The 13,505-nt window shown below is 42.8% G+C and overlaps 1 protein-coding gene across 1 annotated transcript in view; it reads right to left on the bottom strand.

Moving 5' to 3' along the window:
* LOC138453393 (isoaspartyl peptidase/L-asparaginase-like) overlaps nt 1-13,505 on the bottom strand; it is a 1,349,814-nt gene that overhangs the window by 294,733 nt on the left and 1,041,576 nt on the right. The window lies entirely within an intron of this gene.

The following is a 13,505-nucleotide window of genomic DNA, read 5'->3' as shown; positions in this document are numbered from 1 at the left end:
AGGTCAGGAGCAATAGTGCGTGCCTTTGCAGTCTGAACAGTAATGCTGGCTCTACCCTCACTCGTTGAACTTAAGTTGGGCTCCCGGGCGTTTTCCCACGAAAGTATATATGTAGTGGTAATAATGAGACATGATACAATGCAGAATCTATAGAAGGTTACAGTTATAGTATAATACAAATTAACTATGATGTTCACATTTGAGTTTCATACGGCAAAATTAAAAGTAATTCATTTGTTTTAAATCAGCAAGAGCATTCCGTAAAACTTCCATTACCATTATGTCAGACCTAGCCCCCAAGAAAACCACTGCATTATTGGCAAATTAGAACCCTGCTGTTTTGCATGGCCAACCAATACCATCAGAACACATGTTTTATCTTCTGGTGAAAGCCCTCTTTCTAATCGTCTGATCTGACTTACATTCAACAGTAGCATGGTCCACTCATGCTGGGAACTGCCGAGATGGCCTGTTCCCCTCCACGCATCGCCCCGTTCATTGTCTGTCAGTCAATACTTTATTTTTTGCGATTCAGCTTAAAAGTGTGAGTGCAAAAAGAATGAACACACAAAAAAAATGAAATGACAACATTGGAGTATATACACTCCAACGCAGTAAAATAATATGAATGTGACCATCAGCAAATGATATAACACAAATAACACTTGAAAAGAAATTGAAAACAGAAAAAAGATGTAGGGCCTCATTACTACCCTTGCGGAATGGGTTTACCGGCACCGTTAATAGTGCCGGTAATCCTATTCAGCTCTATTACGAGGGTTCCTCGCGGGATCCGGAACAGACGTCTGGTAAAACCAGACGTCCTTTCCGGGTCCTGCGAGGGGACCAAGGAGCTAATAACGGGCCCGTTATTAGCTCCATCCCCATTCCCATTGAGTCCTATGGGGGCTCGAATGGGAATGGGGAATGGTATTGTGAATGAGGAATTACCGGGTCCTCCAAGGTTGGAATGTCCCGGTAATTCCTCATTCACAGACAACGGATCTGGACACGATTTTGGAGGCAGCCATGGCGCTAATAGCACCATGGCTACCTCCAAACTCCTAATGAGTCCCGTAGTCTCCTTAAGTCATTTGTGAAGGCAAAGGGCACAAAATGATTTTGACAGTTTGTCTGCTGGGGATTCGCTAGTTCCTGCCGTCAAACCACGTCTCATCCCAAAATGTGCTTGGCGTGTAAATTTGAAGTAGAGTGGCCTATATGGCTACCTGGAAGCAACTTCAATCATTTGTCCCATTATAAAAACCTTGGATGAGCCCAACGTTTTGGAGCATCTGGTTCTTATGGAGAAAGAAGTGAAGTCTGCAACAATACGTCAGAAATCTATCAAAGAACCTGGACCTGATCCGATTGTTGGTGATTTATTTAAACGCAAACCTTTGGTTCCCTCTTTAACCAAATGATTTAATGATTTTAATGCAGGACATGGAGTTGTGTAGTGCCGAAATAATTTCTGATTTTTAAGAAGGGAGATTGATTGGACCCAACAAGAATTATCCTTCTCCCTCAATAGACTCTTCGACCAAATTGTATGGTCAGGTTGTGCTGGGATGCATGGAGGAATGGGCAGCTTGAAAACATTTTAGCAGATGAACAGTCCACTTTTAGAAAGGTATTTCTATGAATGACCAGGTTTTCAGGATGTTTTTACTGATTCAAAAATTGTGGTTTAACCATTGAAGAATTATATTTCGTTTCTATAGCTCCGAAGACAGTGTTTGATACTGTCTGAAGAGCATTTTTGCTGAGAGAAAGTATGCAGCTGGGAAATCCGTCTCCCCTAATAACTACAGCATACTCTTTACAAGGACAATACTGCTAGAGTCAGATTTGGATGTGAGGGTGAGACCAGAACAGGTTTTAGTGTAGAACAAGGAGTCAGGCAGGGGTGTGTCTTGGCCCCACTCTTGAGGTTTCTGTGTATAGAACTCTTCGCCCCGTACGGGTGTGTCTTGGCCCCACTCTTGAGGTTTCTGTGTATAAAACCCTTCGCCCCATACGGGTGTGTCTTGGCCCACTCTTGAGGTTTCTGTGTATAAAACCCTTTGCCCCATACGGGAGTGTCTTGGCCCCCCTCTTGAGGTTTCTCTGTATAAAACCCTTCGCCCCATACGGGTGTGTCTTGGCCCACTCTTGAGGTTTCTGTGTATAAACCTCTTTGCCCCATACGGGTGTGTCTTGGCCCCACTCTTGAGGTTTCTCTGTATAAAACCCTTCACCCCATACGTAAATAGCCTGGAAGCAGATGTACCATCCATGGCAGGGAAGGAAATAGGTTCATTAATATTTGAGGATGACAGTTTTTGATTTCTGAAACTACACTTGAGCTTGAGGCGCAGCTGGGTTTATTCAAACATCGATGTGGGGAAATGGAGCTGCAAATTAATGCAAACAAACCAAGTCTATTAGGTGTGGTACAAGGAAAACACCAACATAACTGTTACCCTCTCCACAATCAAACTGGAAAAAGTAGCAGGATTTGATTACCTGGGAGATCCGCATATACCAAAATGGGAGCTGGCTTTACCAGGTTGGGAAGAGTGCTCTAACTCTGACCAGGCAGGGAGGGGGCAACTATGAGATTCTCAACGATAATTGGTGAACGTGCAATTGCTGTTAAGCAATGTCTGCTGCATTGTACAGGGCTGGGATCTAGGATATTAGCCCCTGGCATTTGCTTGAGAAAGAAGCCTATATTGTTGTGAGTTTGGAACTGGGTATTAGAAGCATAGGGGATGAGGCTATATTAAAAGCCCTTTTATAATGGTCCCAAACTTGGAAGTTCGCTGTTCTTAGCCTATTTTTTGGGAAGCTATGGAAGACTTATGCAGATCTTAAGGATCAATGTCATTACCTTTGTTTGTGCACATACGAGAGCTGTATGAATCTATTTGATGCTGTTTATAATATGATTATCTGCAGGAAATTGCATAAGCATTTAACATAGGTGGTAAAATGGGTGGAAATAGCATGAACTGATTGTTGACTGTGGTTATATTTACGTGTGTATATTGTAGGGGCTGTATGAATTGTTTGTAAGAATTGCACTTTTATGGCTGAGGCCGAAATAAAGCAGTTTTTTAACTTGAGCCTTGTTTTCCGTTGTACCCTGCTCACCCCAGACTTATCCCCTAGCCTCGTCACGTGTGTCTTTGTCACTGCAGCCAGATACACTGTATTGTTCTTTATTTATAGAATGATATTTAGTGCTACAAGCCCCACATTCACATCTTTCTGCATGATGATCTAGTATGAATATAAATGATACATGTAACATTCACCAACTCAGAAATACAGATCCTAAAACAGATGACGTGCAACGTGTTGTACTCTTAGCATGCACTCATCTAACAAAGTGCATTGAGGACCATGAGGTGGCTTTATCACAAGCATTGGGTAAATACCATTAAGCGAGCCAACATTGTCTGAATGCCAGGCTGCTAAGCAGAGGTAACCATTTTTTGCAGTCAGTCAATTGGAAATGGCAAAATAAAATACAATGCAGAAGATTCAGGTATCCTGGAACAAAGTGTGCATGCAAACATGAACCCAAAGAGTCAAACCTTACTTATTTAATAATTTCTTTGTTAGTAAATGTGATCATAACAGATTGCAAGGTAAAGGAATAACTTTTATAATTTAGACATAACAAGCCTGATCGACGGTACTGATCAAGCTCGATCACTACATTCAAGGTCTTTAATTAAATTAACAGCTGAAAAAGACAAGCTTTTGGAATAGCTATTACTATTAGAAAAAAGGCAACCGTTGCACGATAAAACTGGTCAAACACATAAGCAAGACCTTACACGCAAAGTTTGGTGTCGACCTGGGCAAATCCATTGGTCCTTTTACAAAACCAACAATTTGTAGCATGCCTCCTTTATTATTGAAGCACACTACTTTATCCCCATACAGCACCACTGATCGGCCTTTGCCTCATAGCTACGTTCATTTGTTTGTTTCATACAACAAGCTCGTTTAATGATATGGTTGATGTTTGATTGATTGTATCACAGTTTACTCACTATCACGTTCCCTGTGAACCTCCTCTACACTCAAGCTCACTGTCTCATACCCTCCCCGTTCCTCCTCACACTTTCTGCTCTTTCTCCCTATTCTCCCTGCTCCACAGGAACCCAATGCACATCACTATCAAAGCCAACCCGACTGCACATGTCTTCAAAGCTTGACTTAAACCTCACTTACTTCATGACTCACTCTCCCTGCCCTCTCCCCATCCTCTCTACCTGATTCCACTACTACCTCCAGTGACTCTTTATAATGTCATTATGTATATTTATTCAGTATTCCTCTTGTGTTTGAAACACATGAGCCATTAGGTTAATGTTACCTTTGTAAGTCACTTTTATTCCTATATATGTATATGTTTCTGTTCATTTTGTTTTATGCCAAGAATATGTCATACGTGTAAACAACCTCATATACTGGCTCACCACTTGTTCCCATTGTTGTGCTATTGTCCAGGAACCCTTCATGTGAATGCCTCTGCCATGTTCTACAAACCAACGAGACCTCTCCGATCATGCAACGAAATCCGCCTGGAACTCATACCATACCTTAAGAAAAAACTTGGAGGCACGTCCTCAACCACTTAGCTGCAAAAATGTGGAACAACATCCCAAAAGAAATAAGAAACACTGAAGATCACCTAGAATTCAGGAAATCACAAAAAACCTGGCTCTTCAACACCACAGACTAAAACTGAAAACTGATACAGAAAAAGGATGACTAAACTGGAAAGGACACAGACAACCCTGAACCGACAGGGAAGCTCACAAGGCACCTGGACGGGTGACACAGGATAGACTGGAACACAGCCGACAAGCACGGACACTGAGTCAACTCCCCCAGCCAATCCCACCAACCCTTTCTCCCTCCCCTTAGTTACCGCCAGGTACCACAATGTTGTGGAATTGTCGAGATATTGGCAATCACCACACTACCTGAGATTTTGACATTGGCAGGTGCACTGGCCACAGGCGTATGAAGGGAGGACAGGGGGGCTATGAGAGAGCATGATAGAGGTGGGGGCCAGAGGAGTAAGGAACATTGTATGCCAGACAGACCCAGATCAGGACAGAGAGGCGCATCAGGGGAGACTACGCAAGCCGTGCGCCTCAATTTGGGATAGAGATGCAAACTAACCAACCCTATTAACAATTTCCCCTTCTGCATACACCTCTCAAACTCCAAACTAAACACAAGCAAAACCTACAGCACAACAAACCGCACAAACTTCACTACATTACAGCAACAAAACAAAAACACACATAGACTCGCACAACAGTACACGACGACTACCGTCCGCAAACACCCCAGGCCCAGCCAACGGACCCACGGGGCTGAGGCCGCCAACAGAACATCACTGCTCTCTTGGACTTTTCCTGCTTCCTCCCACTAACTCAACCTCCCCATCTCTTTCAGAGCCGCCAGAGCGCCAGGGGACCACTCTGGTGGTGATAGTGCACGGTACAAATGTCCTTTAACATTAACATTAACATGTTATTGTAAGTCATTTCTGATTGAAAATGACATCCTGCTTCTTCAAATAAATAAAAATACAAATACAAATATGTTCAGCAGAGTTGTTCAGAAACTCATTCCTAAATAGTCATATTCACTTACTATATGTATCCTTTCAGCTTTAGCACAAAAAAGGAGGTAATGTATGTTTTTTTTTTTACTTGAACAAATCATAACTGCAGACTTGATAGCTTTAATGGGTGACCTCTCTCGGCCATATGATTGGTGTAAGAATTTAATGAGTTGAACTGACTTCAAGGATAAGCTAGAAGAACTCAGTCATCTGCATAGGCTAGGACATGGATCTTGGTGCCATCGGCTAAGGACCAGAGGCAAAGGTCAGTTCCCCTAGTAATCAGCTCCACTCCATCTTTGCCCTTGTTCACCTTGGAACACCTGCTGCAGACAGCCTACAGTGACAGAAAAGGTAAGTGTAGCGTGGGCAGGGAGCAATAGCCATTATTGTAATCCAATAAACCCCACCATTCATATTACCTACTATCATATACTTACCTGCATTTAGTCTCATTTTGTAAACTGACTGTTTTCTGCTCATGGCATATTTGATTGGTTGGCCTCTTGTACGCTCTTAGCCTATTTGTGCAAGTGAGCTATGTTCTGCATTTGGCCCAATTATACAGTTTCACCATATGATCACTGCTGTGCCCTCAGATGAGCATTGTGTAACATCTGTATTGTTTTGGGTTCTGCTCCCTGAGATGGATGGTTGGGGCAGGAAATGTGCTGCACTTAACTGGTTTTTGGGGTCAGGATATGTATTGCACTTAGATGGTTGTTGGGAATAGGAAATGTGTCTCACCTAGATTGATTTTGAGGGGTAGGAAATGTAATGACCTTAGATGGATTTTGGGAGTTGGAAACGTGGCTCACTGAGATGGATTTTGGGGTTATGAAATGTGATGAACTTAGATGGATCTTTGGGGGTAGTAAGTATGATGTACTTAGATGAATTTTGGGGGTAGTGAATGTGATGCACTTAGATGGATTTTTAGGGGTACGGAATGTGATGAACTTAGATGGACCTTGTGGGGAAGGAAATGTGACTCACTCAATGGATTTTAGGAGGTAGGAATGGCATAGCACTCTCTCGCTAGACTGTCCATTTACTCAGATATGTTGTGATGATATCAACAGCACTCTGGAGATCATAGGGAGAACGGACCCAATGCGCCTGTAGTTCTTTGAGGACAGACTGCCAATTGCACCAAGATGTGTTAGGATTGCCCCTTCTGTGCTTAAAGATCTGTCAGCATAGCTTGCACACTGTTCCTATGCCTTAGTACTGGACCTGACAGTTTATTGATATTAACCCAGTTATAAGCTTACAGTACCTGTAAGGACAGCCATGGGGTTGTGCCTAGATCGGTCCGACATCTGTGCAGAGCCTACTGACGCTGGTTTGAAAGCCCAGCAGGGCCAAACTCACCCTTTCATCCTTCCGAGGTTGATAAATGAGCACCACATACCGTGGGTAATAATAAGCAGCACCCAGGTGCCTGAGGGTTCATAGCGCTATATAAATGCTGAATTATTATTATTATTATTAGATATGCAGGTTAATCTAGTGCAACTAGAAGAAAGCACATTCAGGTTAACACATTTCTTACACTTAGAGTATTTATGCTTTATAAAGTTTACCCCCCTCAAAGATATATGTTGGTAACTTGTAACTCCTTAAATTAGCCATTATAATGCACAATGGTTATATGTAGGTCTCCTTGATATCACTATTAGTAGACTCCTAGGCTAGCTTTTATAGAACTCGGAAGATATGTAGTAAGACTATGAAGGTAACCTGTATATTTGCCTTGTAGAATCCCATTATCCTAATTTCTAGGGTAGCCTGTCCGTACCGCATAGATGTTCTAGGACAGCCAGTCTGTTGCACTTTAGTAGACTTGTGGGTTGCCTGTCCATAGTGCTTAGAAAAGTCTACGAAGGTAGCTGGCTTTTTCTTCCCCGCGGTCTAGCTGGGTACATATTGAGTCTCCTGCACTACCGCTCGTCGTGAGCTCCCTCAGCACCCATCCACATGCCTGAGCTCTTGGGTTGCTTACTGGAGCTTAGCCAGCCCTCCTCATCTTGTCTGAGGCATATTTTTTCTGGTTTAGGGCAAGCTATATAGATAATATATTTGTTGGCATACAAAACTCAAAGGTACAAGACCATAGATAATTTCCGTCAACGGAGTCAAAGGCCATTGCCAGACCCATAAATGCAACATATAGTGCTTCCTATTTAATACCAAATTATTTTGCAGCAATTTGGTATAGGTTCAGTCGATGACAAGTGCCTAAACCTTCACAGAAGTTGAATTGAACTGGAGCTCGAAAATTCAATACTGTTTACCCATTTAATGATTTCAACAAAAAGTGCTGCACTAAATGTTTTACAGGGGAATCTAACAGCAAAACAGGTTGATAGTTAGATGGAGGTCCCCAATCACCTTTTTTTAAAGATTGGAATTATGATAGTCTTACACCAAGATACAAAAATAAATACAAGTATAATTTGAGAATGGGAGACACATCTCAGGGTTAACATTGAGCATGTCAGAGAGAACTAGGTCCGGACCCGGAACTTTAATACTTTTCAGAGCTCTTAAGCATTAATGTGTACTGGCTCCAAGAAGACAGCAGCAGCAACATTGTCCTGCTGTCATTCCTCAGATTTGTTTATTGTAGTGACATAGGGCCTCATTACGAGGTTGGTACTAGTCATGGTGCTGTTCGCGCCATGACTAGCACCAATAACGGGACCGTGTCTGCCCTCGTTCAATGGGGACTCACCGGTCCAGTCCGACCTTGGCGGGACCGGTAAATCCCCATTGTAAAAGCCACTCCCCATTCCCATTTGAGCCCCCATAGGGCTCAATGGGAAGGGGGATGGCGTCAATAACGGTACTGCAAATTGCGGTACCGTTATTGACCCCGGTATCCCTTAACGGGTCCAGTCCATACTTTAAGGGACGGACCCGCTAAGGGACCTCGGAATAGGGCTCAAAGGGATTACCGGCACCAGTGTCATTACCGGTGCCCGGTATCCCTTTGCGCCCACCTCAGAATGAGGCCCATAGTATTTGACATGGAAACGTGACATAACTTGGAAAGATTGTCCTGTAATATAAAACTGCAAAGGAACGCACAAACGAAACTCTCAGGGTTCACGCAAAGGGAATGCATATAAATATGGAAAGCAAAGGAAAAGGCCCTCTGCTCAAAAGTACATTTTCAAAATTACCTCTGAGGACAGAAAACACATGTTCACATTTTTGAACACTCATCATGTGTGAAAGACTGCAATTGAAATAAAATACTTGATAGCAGTTAAATCTCGTGTAAATGAAACATCTATGAAATCAAGAGATACATGAATAATATAAATGTTAAATCAAGCCCAATAAATAATATGCAATCAAGTAATTCACATAACTGTGTATGTGTTGCCACACAAACAAATAGCTCGCTCCAAACGAACTTTTACATAGACGTTTACAACCTAGTGCAACCATATTTTGTAACAAAGCTTTTGAAAAAACGATTGCTCCCGGTGGTCAATCTCTGATAAGACAAGAGGACAATCATACATAGGACAATTGCATTGACACTGAACCCTGAATTGTACTGAGAATAAAGGACACACGCCTCTGCTATAACTAATACAGGCAAAATGATCACAGCAACAATCAAAGCAAACGTAAAAGACGTCGACTCAAGACACTTCAGTTTCGGCTGTGAATGGTCCTTATTCACATGTGGAATATGGCGGCGTCCTGCTCAAGAGGTAACATTGATTGAGGGCAACATGAATGCATTCACAGTGTTCGTGCATACAGCAAATACAACCAATGCGTCTGTTATTTGGTTGTGTATTATAAATAGCACATTCTTCTCAAGTGGCCTCACAAAGGAGGCTCACATCCTAATACCTTGTCGGGAACAATAACAGAAGCGACCTAGCCATCTGGTTCCGGTCAGCATGCAATCCCAAATGATGGATTTGATGAAAGGTATGGGTCTTTCTGTGTTCACTTTCCGGGTATGGCTCTATGGTTTTACGGCAAAGGTGAAATGTGCACTCAAACGACACTGGTGTGGTCGATCCGACCTTGCAATGATAGTATTTCGAATTGTCAGTCCAAGGTGAGGACAACCACATCAGTGACGCCTGTTTTCCATCAATTGGGATTGCGCTCTGACCAGCCACCAGATGGCGAGATTATTTCTGTTATTCGTCCTGACAAGGTATTACAGTGTGAACCTCCTTGGTGAGGCTATTCTATAGAGCCTGGTTTCCAGGTGTTAGTGTTCCATCTTAAGCAATGCCAGGTATAGGGCACTTCAGATTTGGCCTTCAATTTCTTAATGGCGGCGTTACAGCTTACGTCAAGATCATGAGACAGAGTGGCATGAGATAAATAAATAATCAGTTGTGGATTTTCCCCAATTTCCTAAGAATGCATAGTTTCTTGGGGTTTCAGTTTGAACAGAAACATTGATTAAATATAGCCCCCACTGATGCCCAAAGTTTAATAATTGTGCTATGTTTATTTGTAAATGTATTTATTTTGTTCCTTATATAGCGCACCAAGCCCAAGAGCATCTGGGCGCTTGCTTACATAAAATATTACAGTTGTTATACAGGTTACAGACATACAGGCATATATATTTTTTTTTACCATTTTTATAATTTTATACATTTTACATATTTTACTATATACAGAATTATGCATGTCTAGGGTGGCATACATGTGTTGGTACAGCGGGGGGCACCGGATTTGTCCTTTAGAAACACAGTTTATGAGTGAAGTGGTGTGCTTGGAGCTGTTTATGGCAAATCTAGATGGACTCCTGGGCTATAAATTGGATTGGCAGGGCGTTCCAGAGTTTGCTGGCCATTGTGGGGAAGCTGCTGTCTCTGGCTTTTTGTAGCTTGAATTTGGGGGTGCCAAGGCGGTTCTTGTAGGCTGGTCTAGTAGGTCAGGAGGATTGAGGTTTGGATATTTTGTCTGCCAGGTAGGCGGGTGCTACCCGGTGAATACATTTGTGAGTCAGTCAAGTTTCAGAAATGTGAGATGATCTGGGGATGTTCAGCAGGGGATGTTGTCATCATATAATCCTAAAATGTATATATATTCTATGACTCATATTGATTTAAATAAAAAGTGCTGCAGTCCAGTACAGAGTCTAATTTAGACTTAAAGTGACCACACATCAAATTCCAACATGAACTACCTAATTATACATTAGTGGCCTTCAAATGTTCCTGATTCAGGGAATGAAAAAAGGTTTTTATCATTTTTGTACTGAGGTAATCAATAAGGAAGCATTCATAGTCAAAGTAAGAATCTGAACATCTGCACTAATCACATTTATAGCAAAACCAAACATTGATGGCTGGAAGGTTTTGAATAACTCATAACCATTGGCACGGCTCTGGGCAACCCTCCAAACCATTATTTTTCAGCCTGCAAAGCCATCACAGAAGGTGAAAGACCATATGAGAATCAGGCTTGGTCCCACCGCAAAAGGGGTAGTTCAGCCCGAACTGCTAGGTCAAAACCCTTCTGCATGAGACCACAAGCATCCCCAGACATGTTTGACCTTGTTGGTTGTAATCAGTGAGGAGTAGCTTGGGTCTCTAGGCCCAGCAAGCTCAAATGTATAAACAATGATCGGAAAAGAGCTATAGGGGCCAGTGTAAAAAATCCTCCAGAGGATCATTGTGACAAATTGACTTCTGCTCTGCAGGGGTACAGGGATGAGTAGAGGCTAAAGAACCCACTCAGCCCTCACACTCCTACAAACCAAGAGCCAACACAATCATAAAGGTAGAACAGGCACAGTCAAGAGTTATACCTCCTGTGCCTTATGTGGTAATGTGGGCTGAGGCAAGGCTCTGCTCTCAAGAGAGCTGTGAATGTGGTTCAGTAACAACCCAAACAGTATAACAGTCCAAAATAAAGGAATGTCAATCAAGGTTCTATAAAAATATATACTTTAATCCATTACCACCATGTACAATAATAACTAACAAGAAAGCACTGGAAAAACCCACCCCTGAAGGAAGAATACAACATGTGCAAAGATAGAATATATGCAGACCTATGTGTAATGAGACGGGGGAGGAAAGGCAATAAAAGATCACTATTTTCAAAGGATATGTTCTTCAATTTGTAAAAGGTGTTATAATGACCTACCCAGTTTCTATGTCACAAAGATGGACCAAAGGGGCAGGTAGTATTCAATAATACCTTTGCAGTGGCTTTGGTGGTCCAACTGTGTCAAACCAGGCTTCTCTGAATTGATGAGGGCATCTTTACTGTTTGAAGATGGGTGGTCCCGGTTGTCCAGCAGTCAGGTGGCATACAGTTGGGGTCAAACAGAAGGTGACTGTGATCTTGAATTGCCTCTTCATGCTGTGCAGATGGGGCAGTCACCAGGTTCAGTCGGCAGTCGAAGTTCAGCAGCAGCAAGCTGGTACCAGGATGAGTCGATTCTATATGGAGGCTCGGAAATTGCTGTTTGGGAGACACCAGGGTTGGGTTGATCTAGTTACATGCACATGGATGACGAGGCTAGTGCTGCAGATGGAGACTCGAGCAAAGAAAGACAGTGGTATTTTATTTGTTGTGCTGGCGCAGTGCTGGTGCAGAACGGTGGTGAACGGAATCCACCAGGCAAGCAGCGGCTCAAAGAAAAATGAACACTAAAGGCAGTGGCGAAGGGTATTGATAGTACGCTCTGTGTCGAACGTGTTAAAGTCACAGCTCTCAGTGGATCAACATTGAGATCAGGGATCTCTGCTGTTCTGGGTTCCAGGTGCTGTGAATCCCACTACAGGATCTCCAAAGGATGATTCAAAGAAGTGGTGTGAGACCTCTTCTATTAAAGGTAAATGTCCACATGTGATTGGACTAAAGCTAGCAATCTTTAGGGGGTTGAATCCCTGCTCTTGAAATGAGTAGACTTTGCCCTTCTGATATCACACCCAAAGTGCTTTATAATTCAAAAAGTGGAGAGGACGGGAAAGAGAGGCAGAGAGTAGATATGCAGATCTCCTTCTGGCTACACTAAAGCTGCCCCTTGCATTCTCAATAGGATCAAAGGCCCTTATAAATGCAGCACCCTGGTATGAGGCCTAGCCCCTGGTAATTGGACATGCCCATTCATTTCTGTTTCCAGGCCAGCTTCCTGTGTAGTGGCTGTCTGTGGCGAAAGAGTGGTATCTGCCATTACAAAGGAACACAAGAGATCTAATCCCTAAAGGATATAGTCCTGCCAGTGACCAGGGGGAGCCTTGTTTGGATTGAATACACATAACCCTTTGGTAGTTGAACTGGGCCCAGAGGGCTGACACATGTGTAATATCAATTGAATGTGGCTGTAGTAACCATGAGAGATGCAAACTCAGCTATGTCTTATGTTTACAGTTGACTGTGCCACCAAGCCAAAATCCTCGGAGTTATACCGTTTTTGGAACAGGGTTGCATATCTTAAATGTAGCCCCTACGCAACAGAGACTTGACTGCCACTTCAGCTGTTAACAGGGCACCAGTGACCTCTGAACCCACTCTCTGCCACTGGTAGAGCAAGCCCTGTGAATCAGGATACTGATACAGCAGGGCACAGGTTCACATTATGCTGTTGGCATAGAACGTATGAAAGGGGAAACTGATCAGCAGATTTCCCTTTCAGAGAAGGAATTACCTGCACCATGTTATTATTTAATGAACAATTTAAAACAGCAGAGCTCCTTCACCCTTGCTAAATGTCTGCCTCTCTTATTAGATTTTGCAGGAAATTACACTGAATGGTATTCTTCCTGAGCAAAGTGGTTGGTATCCCAGGTATGCTTGAGAGACAACAGAACCATTACAAAACAAGCATGAAAGGATCTCTCTGTCATTGAGTTCT

Source organism: Ambystoma mexicanum, chromosome 4p (assembly GCF_040938575.1).
Source record: "Ambystoma mexicanum isolate Mex_15411 chromosome 4p, UKY_AmexF1_1, whole genome shotgun sequence".
Lineage (NCBI taxonomy): Eukaryota > Metazoa > Chordata > Amphibia > Caudata > Ambystomatidae > Ambystoma > Ambystoma mexicanum.
This window is presented reverse-complemented; position numbering and strand designations above follow the sequence as displayed.